Genomic DNA, 16,157 nt, shown 5'->3' on the forward strand with positions numbered 1-16,157 from the left:
CAAGCAAGCCGGGCTGAAGACGGCTGGAATGCCAGAAACCGGTCTTCGGAAGCTTGTTTCCGGTCCAGCGAAGGCATGACTTGGCAGTTCGGGCTGGACTGTTCCCATGAGGCACAGGGTCAGTCTGATTTGCATATTGCCATGTCTGAACTGGGGTGGCAGAGTGGGCTAAAGAACGGTGATGGATAAAACCAAGAGCTTTTGACTGGGTGTGAGTGTTTGTTTGCTTCAGATGCTCCGTCCATCACCACCCACTTTTGTACCACTTTGGCCGCCATAAGTGTGGCAGGGTATACTCAGACGTGAGTCCTTTGCTCACTTTGCCATTAGATTCAAGCAAGCCCAGCTGAAGACGGCTGGAATGCCAGAAACCGGTCCTCAGAAGCTTGTTTCTGGTCCAGAAAGGCATGGCTTGGCAGTTCGGGCTTGTCTGTTCCCATGAGGCACAGGGTCAGTCTGATTTGCATATAGCCATGTCTGAACTGGGGTGGCAGATTGGGCTAAAGAATGGTGATGGATAAAACCCAGACCTTTTGACTGGGTGTGAGTGTTTGATTGGTTCAGATGCTCCGTCCATCACCACCCACTTTAGTACCGCTTTGGCCGCCATAAGTGTGGCAGGGTATACTCAGACGTGAGTCCCTTGCTCACTTTGCCACTGGATTCAAGCAAGCCAGGCTGAAGACGACTGGAATGCCAGAAACCGGTCTTCGGAAGCTTGTTTCCGGTCCAGGGAAGGCATGGTTTGGCAGTTCGGGCTGGACTGTTCCCATGAGGCACAGGGTCAGACTGATTTGCATATAGCCATCACTGAACTGGGGTGGCAGAGTGGGCTGAAGAACGGTGATGGATCAAACCCAAATCTTTTGACTGGGTGTGAGTGTTTGATTGGTTCAGATGCTCCTTCCATCACCACCCCCTTTTGTACCGCTTTGGCCGCCATAAGTGTGGCAGGGTATGCTCAGACGTGAGTCCCTTGCTCACTTTGCCACTGGATTCAAGCAAGCCGGGCTGAAGACGGCTGGAATGCCGGAAACCGGTCCTCGGAAGCTTTTTTCCGGTCCAGGGAAGGCATGGCTTGGCAGTTCGGGCTGGACTGTTCCCATGAGGAACAGGGTCAGACTGATTTGCATATAGCCATCACTGAACTGGGGTGGCAGAGTGGGCTAAAGAACGGTGATGGATCAAACCCAGATCTTTTGACTGGGTGTGAGTGTTTAATTGGTTCAGATGCTCCGTCCATCACCACCCCCTTTTATACCGCTTTGGCCGCCATAAGTGTGGTTAGTGCATGCTCAGACGTGAGTCCCTTGCTCACTTTGTCACTGGATTCAACCGGTCCTCGGAAGCTTGTTTCCGGTCCAGGGAAGGCATGACTTGGGAGTTCGGGTTGGACTGTTCCCATGAGGCACAGGGTCAGACTGATTTGCATATTGCCATGTCTGAACTGGGGTGGCAGAGTGGCCTAAGAACGGTGATGGATCAAACCCAGATCTTTTGACTGGGTGTGAGTGTTTAATTGGTTCAGATGCTCCGTCCATCACCACTCCCTTTTGTACCACTTTGGCCGCCTTAAGTGTGGGAGGGTATGCTCAGACGTGAGTCCCTTGCTCACTTTGCCACTGGATTCAAGCAAGCCGGGCTGAAGACGGCTGGAATGCCAGAAACCGGTCTTCGGAAGCTTGTTTACGGTCCAGCGAAGGCATGACTTGGCAGTTCGGGCTGGACTGTTCCCATGAGGCACAGGGTCAGACTGATTTGCATATAGCCATGACTGAATGGGGTGGCGGAGTGGGCTAAAGAACGGTGATGGATCAAACCCAAATCTTTTGACTGGGTGTGAGTGTTTGATTGGTTCAGATGCTCCGTCCATCACCACCCCCTTTTGTAAGGCTTTGGCCGCCATAAGTGTGGCAGGGTATGCTCAGACGTGAGTCCCTTGCTCACTTTGCCACTGGATTCAAGCAAGCCGGGCTGAAGATGGCTGTAATGCCAGAAACGGGTCCTCGGAAGCTTGTTTCCAGTCCAGGGAAGGCATGGCTTGGCAGTTCAGGCTGGACTGTTCCCATGAGGCACAGGGTCAGACTGATTTGCATATAGCCATCACTGAACTGGGGTTGCAGAGTGGGCTAAAGAACGGTGATGGATCAAACCCAGATCTTTTGACTGGGTGTGAGTGTTTGATTGGTTCAGATGCTCCGTCCATAACCACCCCCTTTTGTACCGCTTTGGCCGCCATAAGTGTGGTTAGTGCATGCTCAGACGTGAGTCCCTTGCTCACTTTGCCACTGGATTCAACCGGTTCTCAGAAGCTTGTTTCCGGTCCAGGGAAGGCATGGCTTGGGAGTTCGGGTTGGACTGTTCCCATGAGGCACAGGGTAAGACTGATTTGCATATAGCCATGTCTGAACTAGGGTGGCAGAGTGGGCTAAAGAACGGTGATGGATCAAACCCAGATCTTTTGACCGGGTGTGAGTGTTTGATTGGTTCAGATGCTCCATCCATCACCACCCCCTTTTGTACCACTTTGGCCGCCATAAGTGTGGCAGGGTATGCTCAGACGTGAGTCCCTTGCTCACTTTGCCACTGGATTCAAGCAAGCCGGGCTGAAGACGGCTGGAATGCCAGAATCCGGTACTCGGAAGCTTGTTTCCGGTCCAGGGAAGGCATGGCTTGGCAGTTCGGGCTGGACTGTTCCCATGAGGCACAGGGTCAGACTGATTTGCATATAGCCATGTCTGAACTGGGGTGGCAGAGTGGGCTAAAGAACAGTGATGGATAAAACCAAGAGCTTTTGACTGGGTGTGAGTGTTTGTTTGCTTCAGATGCTCCGTCCATCACCACCCCCTTTGGTACCGCTTTGGCCGCCATAAGTGTGGCAGGGTATGCTCAGACGTGAGTCCCTTGCTCACTTTTCCACTGGATTCAAGCAAGCCGGGCTGAAGACGGCTGGAATGCCAGAAACCGGTCTTCGGAAGCTTGTTTCCGGTCCAGGGAAGGCATGACTTGGCAGTTCGGGCTGGACTGTTTCCATGAGGCACAGGGTCAGACTGATTTGCATATAGCCATGACTGAACTGGGGTGGCGGAGTGGGCTAAAGAACGGTGATGGATCAAACCCAAATCTTTTGACTGGGTGTGACCGTTTGATTGGTTCAGATGCTCCGTCCATCACCACCCCCTTTTGTACCGCTTTGGCCGCCATAAGTGGTGCAGGGTATGCTCAGACGTGAGTCCCTTGCTCACTTTGCCACTGGATTCAAGCAAGCCGGGCTGAAGACGGCTGGAATGCCAGAAACCGGTCCTCGGAAGCTTGTTTCCGGTCCAGGGAAGGCATGGCTTGGCAGTTCGGGCTGGACTGTTCCCATGAGGCACAGGGCAGACTGATTTTCATATAGCATCACTGAACTGGGGTGGCAGAGTGGGCTAAAGAACGGTGATGGATCAAACCCAGATCTTTTGACTGGGTGTGAGTGTTTGATTGGTTCAGATGCTCTGTCCATCACCACCCCCTTTTGTACCGCTTTGGCCTCCATAAGTGTGGTTAGTGCATACTCAGACGTGAGTCCCTTGCTCACTTTGCCACTGGATTCAACCGGTCCTCGGAAGCTTGTTTCCGGTCCAGGGAAGGCATGGCTTGGAAGTTCGGGTTGGACTGTTCCCATGGGGCACAGGGTAAGACTGATTTGCATATAGCCATGTCTGAACTGGGGTGGCAGAGTAGGCTAAAGAATGGTGATGGATCAAACCCAGATCTTTTGACCAGGTGTGAGTGTTTGATTGGTTCAGATGCTCCGTCCATCACCACCCTCTTTTGTACTACTTTGGCCGCCATAAGTGTGGCAGGGTATGCTCAGACGTGAGTCCCTTGCTCACTTTGCCACTGGATTCAAGCAAGCCGGGCTGAAGACGGCTGGAATGCCGGAAACCGGTCCTCGGAAGCTTTTTTCCGGTCCAGGGAAGGCATGGCTTGGCAGTTCGGGCTGGACTGTTCCCATGAGGAACAGGGTCAGACTGATTTGCATATAGCCATCACTGAACTGGGGTGGCAGAGTGGGCTAAAGAACGGTGATGGATCAAACCCAGATCTTTTGACTGGGTGTGAGTGTTTAATTGGTTCAGATGCTCCGTCCATCACCACCCCCTTTTATACCGCTTTGGCCGCCATAAGTGTGGTTAGTGCATGCTCAGACGTGAGTCCCTTGCTCACTTTGTCACTGGATTCAACCGGTCCTCGGAAGCTTGTTTCCGGTCCAGGGAAGGCATGACTTGGGAGTTCGGGTTGGACTGTTCCCATGAGGTACAGGGTCAGACTGATTTGCATATAGCCATGTCTGAACTGGGGTGGCAGAGTGGGCTAAAGTACGGTGATGGATCAAACCCAGATCTTTTGACCGGGTGTGAGTGTTTGATTCGTTCAGATGCTCCGTCCATCACCACCCCCTTTTGTACCACTTTGGCTGCTATAAGTGTGGCAGGGTATGCTCAGACGTGAGTCCCTTGCTCACTTTGCCACTGGATTCAAGCAAGCCGGGCTGAAGACAGCTGGAATGCCAGAAACCGGTCCTCAGAAGTTTGTTTCCGGTCCAGGGAAGGCATGGCTTGGAAGTTCGGGCTGGACTGTTCCCATGAGGCACAGGGTCAGTCTGATTTGCATATTGCCATGTCTGAACTGGGGTGGCAGAGTGGGCTAAGAACGGTGATGGATCAAACCCAGATCTTTTGACTGGGTGTGAGCGTTTAATTGGTTCAGATGCTCCGTCCATCACCACCCCCTTTTGTACCACTTTGGCCGCCTTAAGTGTGGGAGGGTATGCTCAGACGTGAGTCCCTTGCTCACTTTGCCACTGGATTCAAGCAAGCCGGGCTGAAGACGGCTGGAATGCCAGAAACTGGTCTTCGGAAGCTTGTTTACGGTCCAGCGAAGGCATGACTTGGCAGTTCGGGCTGGACTGTTCCCATGAGGCACAGGGTCAGACTGATTTGCATATAGCCATGACTGAATGGTGTGGCGGAGTGGGCTAAAGAACGGTGATGGATCAAACCCAAATCTTTTGACTGGGTGTGAGTGTTTGATTGGTTCAGATGCTCCGTCCATCACCACCCCCTTTTGTAAGGCTTTGGCCGCCATAAGTGTGGCAGGGTATGCTCAGACGTGAGTCCCTTGCTCACTTTGCCACTGGATTCAAGCAAGCCGGGCTGAAGATGGCTGTAATGCCAGAAACGGGTCCTCGGAAGCTTGTTTCCAGTCTAGGGAAGGCATGGCTTGGCAGTTCAGGCTGGACTGTTCCCATGAGGCACAGGGTCAGACTGATTTGCATATAGCCATCACTGAACTGGGGTTGCAGAGTGGGCTAAAGAACGGTGATGGATCAAACCCAGATCTTTTGACTGGGTGTGAGTGTTTGATTGGTTCAGATGCTCCGTCCATAACCACCCCCTTTTGTACCGCTTTGGCCGCCATAAGTGTGGTTAGTGCATGCTCAGACGTGAGTCCCTTGCTCACTTTGCCACTGGATTCAACCGGTTCTCAGAAGCTTGTTTCCGGTCCAGGGAAGGCATGGCTTGGGAGTTCGGGTTGGACTGTTCCCATGAGGCACAGGGTAAGACTGATTTGCATATAGCCATGTCTGAACAAGGGTGGCAGAGTGGGCTAAAGAACGGTGATGGATCAAACCCAGATCTTTTGACCGGGTGTGAGTGTTTGATTGGTTCAGATGCTCCATCCATCACCACCCCCTTTTGTACCACTTTGGCCGCCATACGTTTGGCAGGGTATGCTCAGACGTGAGTCCCTTGCTCACTTTGCCACTGGATTCAAGCAAGTCGGGCTGAAGATGACTGGAATGCCAGAAACTGGTCCTCAGAAGCTTGTTTCCAGTCCAGGGAAGGCATGGCTTGGCAGTTCGGGCTGGACTGTTCCCATGAGGCACAGGGTCAGACTGATTTGCATTTAGCCATGTCTGAACTGGGGTGGCAGAGTGGGTTAAAGAACAGTGATGGATAAAACCCAGATCTTTTGACTGGGTGTGAGTGTTTGATTGGTTCAGATGCTCTGTCCATCACCACCCCCTTTTGTACTGCTTTGGCCGCCCTAAGTGTGGCAGGGTATGCTCAGACGTGAGTCCCTTGCTCACTTTGCCACTGGATTCAAGCAAGCCGGGCTGAAGACAGCTGGAATGCCAGAATCCGGTCCTCGGAAGCTTGTTTCCGGTCCAGGGAAGGCATGGCTTGGCAGTTCGGGCTGGACTGTTCCCATGAGGCACAGGGTCAGACTGATTTGCATATAGCCATGTCTGAACTGGGGTGGCAGAGTGGGCTAAAGAACGGTGATGGATAAAACCAAGAGCTTTTGACTGGGTGTGAGTGTTTGTTTGCTTCAGATGCTCCGTCCATCACCACCCCCTTTGGTACCGCATTGGCCGCCATAAGTGTGGCAGGGTATGCTCAGACGTGAGTCCCTTGCTCACTTTTCCACTGGATTCAAGCAAGCCGGGCTGAAGGCGGCTGGAATGCCAGAAACCGGTCTTCGGAAGCTTGTTTCCGGTCCAGGGAAGGCATGACTTGGCAGTTCGGGCTGGACTGTTCCCATGAGGCACAGGGTCAGACTGATTTGCATATAGCCATGACTGAACTGGGGTGGCGGAGTGGGCTAAAGAACGGTGATGGATCAAACCCAAATCTTTTGACTGGGTGTGACCGTTTGATTGGTTCAGATGCTCCGTCCATCACCACCCCCTTTTGTACCGCTTTGGCCGCAATAGTGGTGCAGGGTATGCTCAGACGTGAGTCCCTTGCTCACTTTGCCACTGGATTCAAGCAAGCCGGGCTGAAGACGGCTGGAATGCCAGAAACCGGTCCTCGGAAGCTTGTTTCCGGTCCAGGGAAGGCATGGCTTGGCAGTTCGGGCTGGACTGTTCCCATGAGGCACAGGGCAGACTGATTTTCATATAGCATCACTGAACTGGGGTGGCAGAGTGGGCTAAAGAACGGTGATGGATCAAACCCAGATCTTTTGACTGGGTGTGAGTGTTTGATTGGTTCAGATGCTCTGTCCATCACCACCCCCTTTTGTACCGCTTTGGCCTCCATAAGTGTGGTTAGTGCATACTCAGACGTGAGTCCCTTGCTCACTTTGCCACTGGATTCAACCGGTCCTCGGAAGCTTGTTTCCGGTCCAGGGAAGGCATGGCTTGGAAGTTCGGGTTGGACTGTTCCCATGGGGCACAGGGTAAGACTGATTTGCATATAGCCATGTCTGAACTGGGGTGGCAGAGTAGGCTAAAGAATGGTGATGGATCAAACCCAGATCTTTTGACCAGGTGTGAGTGTTTGATTGGTTCAGATGCTCCGTCCATCACCACCCTCTTTTGTACCACTTTGGCCGCCATAAGTGTGGCAGGGTATGCTCAGACGTGAGTCCCTTGCTCACTTTGCCACTGGATTCAAGCAAGTCGGGCTGAAGACGGCTGGAATGCCAGAAACTGGTCCTCAGAAGCTTGTTTCCAGTCCAGGGAAGGCATGGCTTGGCAGTTCGGGCTGGACTGTTCCCATGAGTCACAGGGTCAGACTGATTTGCATATAGCCATGTCCGAACTGGGGTGGCAGAGTGGGTTAAAGAACGGTGATGGATCAAACCCAGATCTTTTGACTGGGTGTGAGTGTTTGATTGGTTCAGATGCTCTGTCCATCACCACCCCCTTTTGTACCGTTTTGGCCGCCATAAGTGTGGCAGGGTATGCTCAGACGTGAGTCCCTTGCTCACTTTGCCACTGAATTCAAGCAAGCCGGGCTGAAGACAGTTGGAATGCCAGAAACCGGTCCTCGAAGCTTGTTTCCAGTACAGGGAAGGCATGGCTTGGCAGTTCGGGCTGGACTGTTCCCATGGGGCACAGGGTCAGACTGATTTGCATATAGCCATGTCTGAACTGGGGTGGCAGAGTGGGCTAAAGAAAGGTGATGTATCAAACCCAGATCTTTTGACCGGGTGTGAGTGTTTGATTGGTTCAGATGCTCCATCCATCACCACCCCCTTTTGTACCACTTTGGCCACCATAAGTGTGGCAAGGTACGCTCAGACGTGAGTCCCTTGCTCACTTTGCCACTGCATTCAAGCAAGCCGGGCTGGAGACGGCTGGAATGCCAGAAACCAGTCCTCGGAAGCTTGTTTCCGGTCCAGGGAAGGCATGGCTTGGCAGTTCGGGCTTGTCTGTTCCCATGAGGCACAGGGTCTGACTGATTTAGATATAGCCCTGTCTGAACTGGGGTGGCAGAGTGGGCTAAAGAACGGTGATGGATCAAACCCAGATCTTTTGACTGGGTGTGAGTGTTTGATTGGTTCAGATGCTCCGTCCAGCACCACCCCCTTTTGTACCGCTTTGGCTGCCATAAGTGTGCCAGGGTATGCTCAGACGTGAGTCCCTTGCTCACTTTGACACTGGATTCAAGCAAGCCGGGCTGAAGACGGCTGGAATGCCAGAAACCGGTCCTCAGAAGTTTGTTTCCGGTCCAGGGAAGGCATGGCTTGGCATTTCGGGCTGGACTGTTCCCATGAGGCACAGGGTCAGTCTGATTTGCATATAGCCATGTCTGAACTGGGGTGGCAGAGTGGGCTAAAGAACGGTGATGGATCAAACCCAGATCTTTTGACTGTGTGTGAGTGTTTGATTGGTTCAGATGCTCCGTCCATCACCACCCCCTTTTGTAACGCTTTGGCCGCCATAAGTGGGGCAGGGTATGCTCAGACGTGAGTCCCTTGCTCACTTTGCCACTGGATTCAAGCAAACCGGGCTGAAGACGGCTGGAATGCCAGAAACCGGTCCTCGGAAGCTTGTTTCCGGTCCAGGGAAGGCATGGCTTGGCAGTTCGGGCTGGACTGTTCCCATGAGGCACAGGGCAGACTGATTTGCATATAGCATCACTGAACTGGGGTGGCAGAGTGGGCTAAAGAACGGTGATGGATCAAACCCAGATCTTTTGACTGGGTGTGAGTGTTTGATTGGTTCAGATGCTCTGTCCATCACCACCCCCTTTTGTACCGCTTTGGCCTCCATAAGTGTGGTTAGTGCATACTCAGACGTGAGTCCCTTGCTCACTTTGCCACTGGATTCAACCGGTCCTCGGAAGCTTGTTTCCGGTCCAGGGAAGGCATGGCTTGGAAGTTCGGGTTGGACTGTTCCCATGGGGCACAGGGTAAGACTGATTTGCATATAGCCATGTCTGAACTGGGGTGGCAGAGTGGGCTAAAGAATGGTGATGGATCAAACCCAGATCTTTTGACCGGGTGTGAGTGTTTGATTGGTTCAGATGCTCCGTCCATCACCACCCCCTTTTGTACCACTTTGGCCGCCATAAGTGTGGCAGGGTATGCTCAGACGTGAGTCCCTTGCTCACTTTGCCACTGGATTCAAGCAAGTCGGGCTGAAGAGGGCTGGAATGCCAGAAACTGGTCCTCGGAAGCTTGTTTCCAGTCCAGGGAAGGCATGGCTTGGCAGTTCGGGCTGGACTGTTCCCATGAGGCACAGGGTCAGACTGATTTGCATATAGCCATGTCTGAACTGGGGTGGCAGAGTGGGTTAAAGAACGGTGATGGATCAAACCCAGATCTTTTGACTGGGTGTGAGTGTTTGATTGCTTCAGATGCTCTGTCCATCACCACCCCCTTTTGTACCGTTTTGGCCGCCATAAGTGTGGCAGGGTATGCTCAGACGTGAGTCCCTTGCTCACTTTGCCACTGAATTCAAGCAAGCCGGGCTGAAGACGGTTGGAATGCCAGAAACCGGTCCTCGAAGCTTGTTTCCAGTACAGGGAAGGCATGGCTTTGCAGTTCGGGCTGGACTGTTCCCATGGGGCACAGGGTCAGACTGATTTGCATATAGCCATGTCTGAACTGGGGTGGCAGAGTGGGCTAAAGAATGGTGATGTATCAAACCCAGATCTTTTGACCGGGTGTGAGTGTTTGATTGGTTCAGATGCTCCGCCCATCACCACCCCCTTTTGTACCACTTTGGCCACCATAAGTGTGGCAAGGTACGCTCAGACGTGAGTCCCTTGCTCACTTTGCCACTGGATTCAAGCAAGCCGGGCTGGAGACGGCTGGAATGCCAGAAACCAGTCCTCGGAAGCTTGTTTCCGGTCCAGGGAAGGCATGGCTTGGCAGTTCGGGCTTGTCTGTTCCTATGAGGCACAGGGTCTGACTGATTTAGATATAGCCCTGTCTGAACTGGGGTGGCAGAGTGGGCTAAAGAACGGTGATGGATCAAACCCAGATCTTTTGACTGGGTGTGAGTGTTTGATTGGTTCAGATGCTCCGTCCAGCACCACCCCCTTTTGTACCGCTTTGGCTGCCATAAGTGTGCCAGGGTATGCTCAGACGTGAGTCCCTTGCTCACTTTGACACTGGATTCAAGCAAGCCGGGCTGAAGAAGGCTGGAATGCCAGAAACCGGTCCTCAGAAGTTTGTTTCCGGTCCAGGGAAGGCATGGCTTGGCATTTCGGGCTGGACTGTTCCCATGAGGCACAGGGTCAGTCTGATTTGCATATAGCCATGTCTGAACTGGGGTGGCAGAGTGGGCTAAAGAACGGTGATGGATCAAACCCAGATCTTTTGACTGGGTGTGAGTGTTTGATTGGCTTAGATGCTCCGTCCATCACCACCCCCTTTTGTAACGCTTTGGCCGCCATAAGTGGGGCAGGGTATGCTCAGACGTGAGTCCCTTGCTCACTTTGCCACTGGATTCAAGCAAGCCGGGCTAAAGATGGCTGGAATGCCAGAAACTGGTCCTCGGAAGCTTGTTTCCAGTCCAGGGAGGGCATGGCTTGGCAGTTCGGGCTGGACTGTTCCCATGGGGCACAGGGTCAGACTGATTTGCATATAGCCATCACTTAACTGGGGTGGCAGAGTGTGCTAAAGAACGGTGATGGATCAAACCCAGATCTTTTGACTGGGTGTGAATGTTTGATTGGTTCAGATGCTCCGTCCATCACCACCCCCTTTTGTACCACTTTGGCCGCCATAAGTGTGGCAAGGTATGCTCAGACGTGAGTCCCTTGCACACTTTGCCACTGGATTCAAGCAAGCTGGGCTGAAGACGGCTGGAATGCCAGAAACTGGTCCTCGGAAGCTTGTTTCCAGTCCAGGGAGGGCATGGCTTGGCAGTTCGGGCTGGACTGTTCCCATGAGGCACAGGGTCAGACTGATTTGCATATAGCCATGTCTGAACTGGGGTGGCAGAGTGGGTTAAAGAACGGTGATGGATCAAACCCAGATCTTTTGACTGGGTGTGAGTGTTTGATTGGTTCAGATGCTCTGTCCATCACTGTGGTAAACAATATTACCGGGCAATTTTTGATTACATTAAATGACAATAAGGATAGCTCAATCAAAATGAGAGGCAGAGTCCGTGGTATCTGAGTCATACGGGCTTTAATGAAATGCCTCGAGGCATGGGACATCGGGTTCCATCACCACTAAGGTTCAGGAAGGGACATTCAACATTTTATTAACATCACACATAATATATAGTAAGACAGTATAATTGAAATGAATACAGTAGGCGTAACAGGTGAAAAGAGAGAGATAAGAACACATGTGCGTAACAGGAGGCGTGTAAGAAGGCGTACACGTGGGCATGCACTTGACATGCCAGAGAAACGTCACAAGAAACGTCACATGTGGGTGGATGCTTAGAGAAAGTTTGCAGGATCATCAGAAACCTTTGGCATACATGTGCGCGCAACTGAGCATGACGTGTAGCCGGGGAGAACTGGGGGCTTTGACTTTAGCACTAGTAGAGGAGACTAATGTCTGGGATGTCAGAACGACCTGCACCTATAGCATATCTGATATCTTATGTTTGGAGGATGTAGTGTCTGAAGTAAAAGGTCTCTCGGGCAGAGGCCGTTCATCACTGAATGCTAGTGCGTGCATACGTGTCTGGGTGCAATGAGCGGGGGCCATGGGCCTACCATGGTAACGGGTTCATTAAATCACTTGCATGGAGACAGGAAGGCAGGGCCCTTTGCTCTGCAGCCGGGAATATGTTTACCTATTTCACTAGACTGGAATGTGTTTTCGAGGAGGCTGAGCAGATAACTTGTAGGTAAAACACTATTTTGGCAGGCAAGCCAGGCCGAGCCGGGCACCGCTCGTCTGAGCAGGATGTAAGGTAGAGGTCAGGGATGCATACCTAGACTGCAACTTTCAGAGACAGAAAAGAACTCGGAGCCTCGATTAAGGGTCTGGCTTCGGCTGGGCCAGAAAACATGGAGAGGACGTGTGCTTTATTCAAAAGTTTACCATGTAAAGACGTTGGCACCATAGGCCTAGAAGCCTAATTAACGTGATTTTCTTGGAGAACTGTATAACTGACATGTTAATGTTGGACGCAAATGCATATGCGTCTTTCTAGCAGGCACGGAAAAGGAATTACATGACATACATAGGACACGTGTATGGATGGGGTGCGAGTGGGGGACACATTAGCTACCTAAAAATTTCTATTTCCTCATTCCCTCCTTGGCCCCTACTTCACCCTTTAGGATTTGTCTATTCTCATGAGACCATCTATCTGTTCATATAACATCATTTGCTCTTCTTTCTTTATTCGGGAACGGAAACGTGAACTTGGACGGGGAATACAAGCTGTGGCGCACAAGCCGCAAATCGCTGGCCCATATTGCAGACAGAGACAACAACTGAATAGGATAAGTAGTATTATTCCTAGGAATGATAACAATTTCCATCCCCAGGCGGACATCACACTCCAGAGCCAACCGGACCAAGGCATGGCTTGGCAGTTCGGGCTGGACTGTTCCCATGAGGCACAGGGTCAGACTGATTTGCATATAGCCATTACTAAACTGGGGTGGCGAGTGGGCTAAAGAACGGTGATGGATCAAACCCAGATCTTTTGACTAGGTGTGAGTGTTTGATTGGTTCAGATGATCCGTCCATCACCACCCCCTTTTGTACCGCTTTGGCCGCCATAAGTGTGGTTAGTGTATGCTCAGACGTGAGTCCCTTGCTCACTTTGACACTGGATTCAAGCAAGCCAGGCTGAAGACGGCTGGAATGCCAGAAACCGGTCCTCTGAAGCTTGTTTCTGGTCCAGGGAAGGCATGGCTTGGCAGTTCGGGCTGGACTGTTCCCATGAGGCACAGGGTCAGACTGATTTGCATATAGCCATGTCTGAACTGGGGTGGCAGAGTGGGCTAAAGAACCGTGATAGATCAAACCCAGATCTTTTGACTGGGTGTGAGTGTTTGATTGGTTCAGATGCTCCGTCCATCACCACCCCCTTTTGTACCGCTTTGGCCGCCATAAGTGTGGCAGGGTATGCTCAGACGTGAGTCCCTTGCTCACTTTGCCACTGGATTCAAGCAAGCTGGGCTGAAGACAGCTGGAATGCAGAAACCGATCCTCGGAAGCTTGTTTCTGGTCCAGGGAAGGAATGGCTTGGCAGTTCGGACTGGACTGTTCCCATGAGGCACAGGGTAAGACTGATTAGCATATAGCCATGTCTGAACTGGGGTGGCAGAGTGGGCTAAAGAACGGTGATGGATCAAACCCAGATCTTTCGACTGGGTGTGAGTGTTTGATTGGTTCAGATGCTCTGTCCATCACCACCCCCTTTTGTACCGCTTTGACCGCCATAAGTGTGGCAGGGTATGCTCGGACGTGAGTCCCTTGCTCACTTTGCCACTGGATTCAAGCAAGCCGGGCTGAAGACGGCTGGAATGCCAGAAACTGGTCCTTGGAAGCTTGTTTCCAGTCCAGGGAGGGCATGGCTTGGCAGTTCGGGCTGGACTGTTCCCATGAGGCACAGGGTCTGACTGATTTGCATATAGCCATGTCTGAACTGGGGTGGCAGAGTGGGTTAAAGAACGGTGATGGATCAAACCCAGATCTTTCGACTGGGTGTGAGTGTTTGATTGGTTCAGATGCTCTGTCCATCACCACCCCCTTTTGTACGGCTTTGGCTGCCATAAGTGTGTCAAGGTGTGCTCAGACGTGAGTCCCTTGCTCACTTTGCCACTGAATTCAAGCAAGCCGGGCTGAAGACGGCTAGAATGCCAGAAACCGGTCCTCGTAGCTTGTTTCCAGTACAGGGAAGGCATGGCTTGGCAGTTCGGGCTGGACTGTTCCCATGAGGCAAAGGGTCAGACTGATTTGCATATAGCCATCACTAAACTGGGGTGGCAGAGTGGGCTATAGAACGGTGATGGATCAAACCCAGATCTTTTGACTAGGTGTGAGTGTTTGATTGGTTCAGATGCTCCGTCCATCACCACCCCCTTTTGTACCGCTTTGGCCGCCATAAGTGTGGTTAGTGTATGCTCAGACGTGAGTCCCTTGCTCACTTTGCCACTGGATTCAAGCAAGCCAGGCTGAAGACGGCTGGAATGCCAGAAACCGGTCCTCTGAAGCTTGTTTCCCGTCCAGGGAAGGCATGGCTTGGCAGTTTGGGCTGGACTGTTCCCATGAGGCACAGCGTCAGACTGATTTGCATATAGCCATGTCTGAACTGGGGTGGCAGAGTGGGCTAAAGAACCGTGATGGATCAAACCCAGATCTTTTGACTGGGTGTGATTGTTTGATTGGTTCAGATGCTCCGTCCATCACCACCCCCTTTTGCACCGCTTTGGCCGCCATAAGTGTGGCAGGGTATGCTTAGACGTGAGTCCCTTGCTCACTTTGCCACTGGATTCAAGCAAGCCAAGCTTAAGACGGCTGGAATGCCAGAAACCGGTCCTCTGAAGCTTGTTTCTGGTCCAGGGAAGGAATGGCTTGGCAGTTCGGACTGGACTGTTCCCATGAGGCACAGGGTAAGACTGATTAGCATATAGCCATGTCTGAACTGGGGTGGCAGAGTGGGCTAAAGAACGGTGATGGATCAAACCCAGACCTTTTGACTGGGTGTGAGTGTTTGATTGGTTCAGATGCTCCGTCCATCACCACCCCCTTTTGTACCTCTTTGGCCGCCATAAGTGTGGCAGGGTATGCTCAGACCTGAGTCCCTTGCTCACTTTGCCACTGGATTCAAGCAAGCCAGGCTGAAGACGGCTGGAATGCCAGACACCGGTCCTCGGAAGCTTGTTTCTGGTCCAGGGAAGGAATGGCTTGGCAGTTCGGACTGGACTGTTCCCATGAGGCACAGGGTAAGACTGATTAGCATATAGCCATGTCTGAACTGGGGTGGCAGAGTGGGCTAAAGAACGGTGATGGATCAAACCCAGACCTTTTGACTGGGTGTGAGTGTTTGATTGGTTCAGATGCTCCGTTTATCACCACCCCCTTTTGTACCTCTTTGGCCGCCATAAGTGTGGCAGGGTATGCTCAGACATGAGTCCCTTGCTCACTTTGCCACTGGATTCAAGCAAGCCGGGCTGAAGACGGCTGGAATGCCAGAAACTGGTCCTCAGAAGCTTGTTTCCAGTCCAGGGAGGGCATGGCTTGGCAGTTCGGGCTGGACTGTTCCCATGAGGCACAGGGTCAGACTGATTTGCATATAGCCATGTCTGAACTGGGGTGGCAGAGTGGGTTAAAGAACGGTGATGGATCAAACCCAGATGTTTTGACTGGGTGTGAGTGTTTGATTGGTTCAGATGCTCTGTCCATCACCACCCCCTTTTGTACCGCTTTGGCCGCCATAAGTGTTTCAGGGTATGCTCAGACGTGAGTCCCTTGCTCACTTTGCCACTGAATTCAAGCAAGCCGGGCGGGAGACGGCTGGAATGCCAGAAACTGGTCCTCAGAAGCTTGTTTCCAGTCCAGGGAGGGCATGGCTTGGCAGTTCGGGCTGGACTGTTCCCATGAGGCACAGGGTCAGACTGATTTGCATATAGCCATGTCTGAACTGGGGTGGCAGAGTGGGTTAAAGAACGGTGATGGATCAAACCCAGATCTTTTGACTGGGTGTGAGTGTTTGATTGGTTCAGATGCTCCGTCCATCACCACCCCCTTTTGTACCTCTTTGGCCGCCATAAGTGTGGCAGGGTATGCTCAGACATGAGTCCCTTGCTCACTTTGCCACTAGATTCAAGCAAGCCAGGCTGAAGATGGCTGGAATGCCAGAAACCGGTCCTCAGAAGTTTGTTTCCGGTCCAGGGAAGGCATGGCTTGGCAGTTCGGGCTGGACTGTTCCCATGAGGCACAGG

The sequence above is a fragment of the Lissotriton vulgaris genome, chromosome 4_1 (assembly GCF_964263255.1).
Source record: "Lissotriton vulgaris chromosome 4_1, aLisVul1.2, whole genome shotgun sequence".
NCBI lineage: Eukaryota > Metazoa > Chordata > Amphibia > Caudata > Salamandridae > Lissotriton > Lissotriton vulgaris.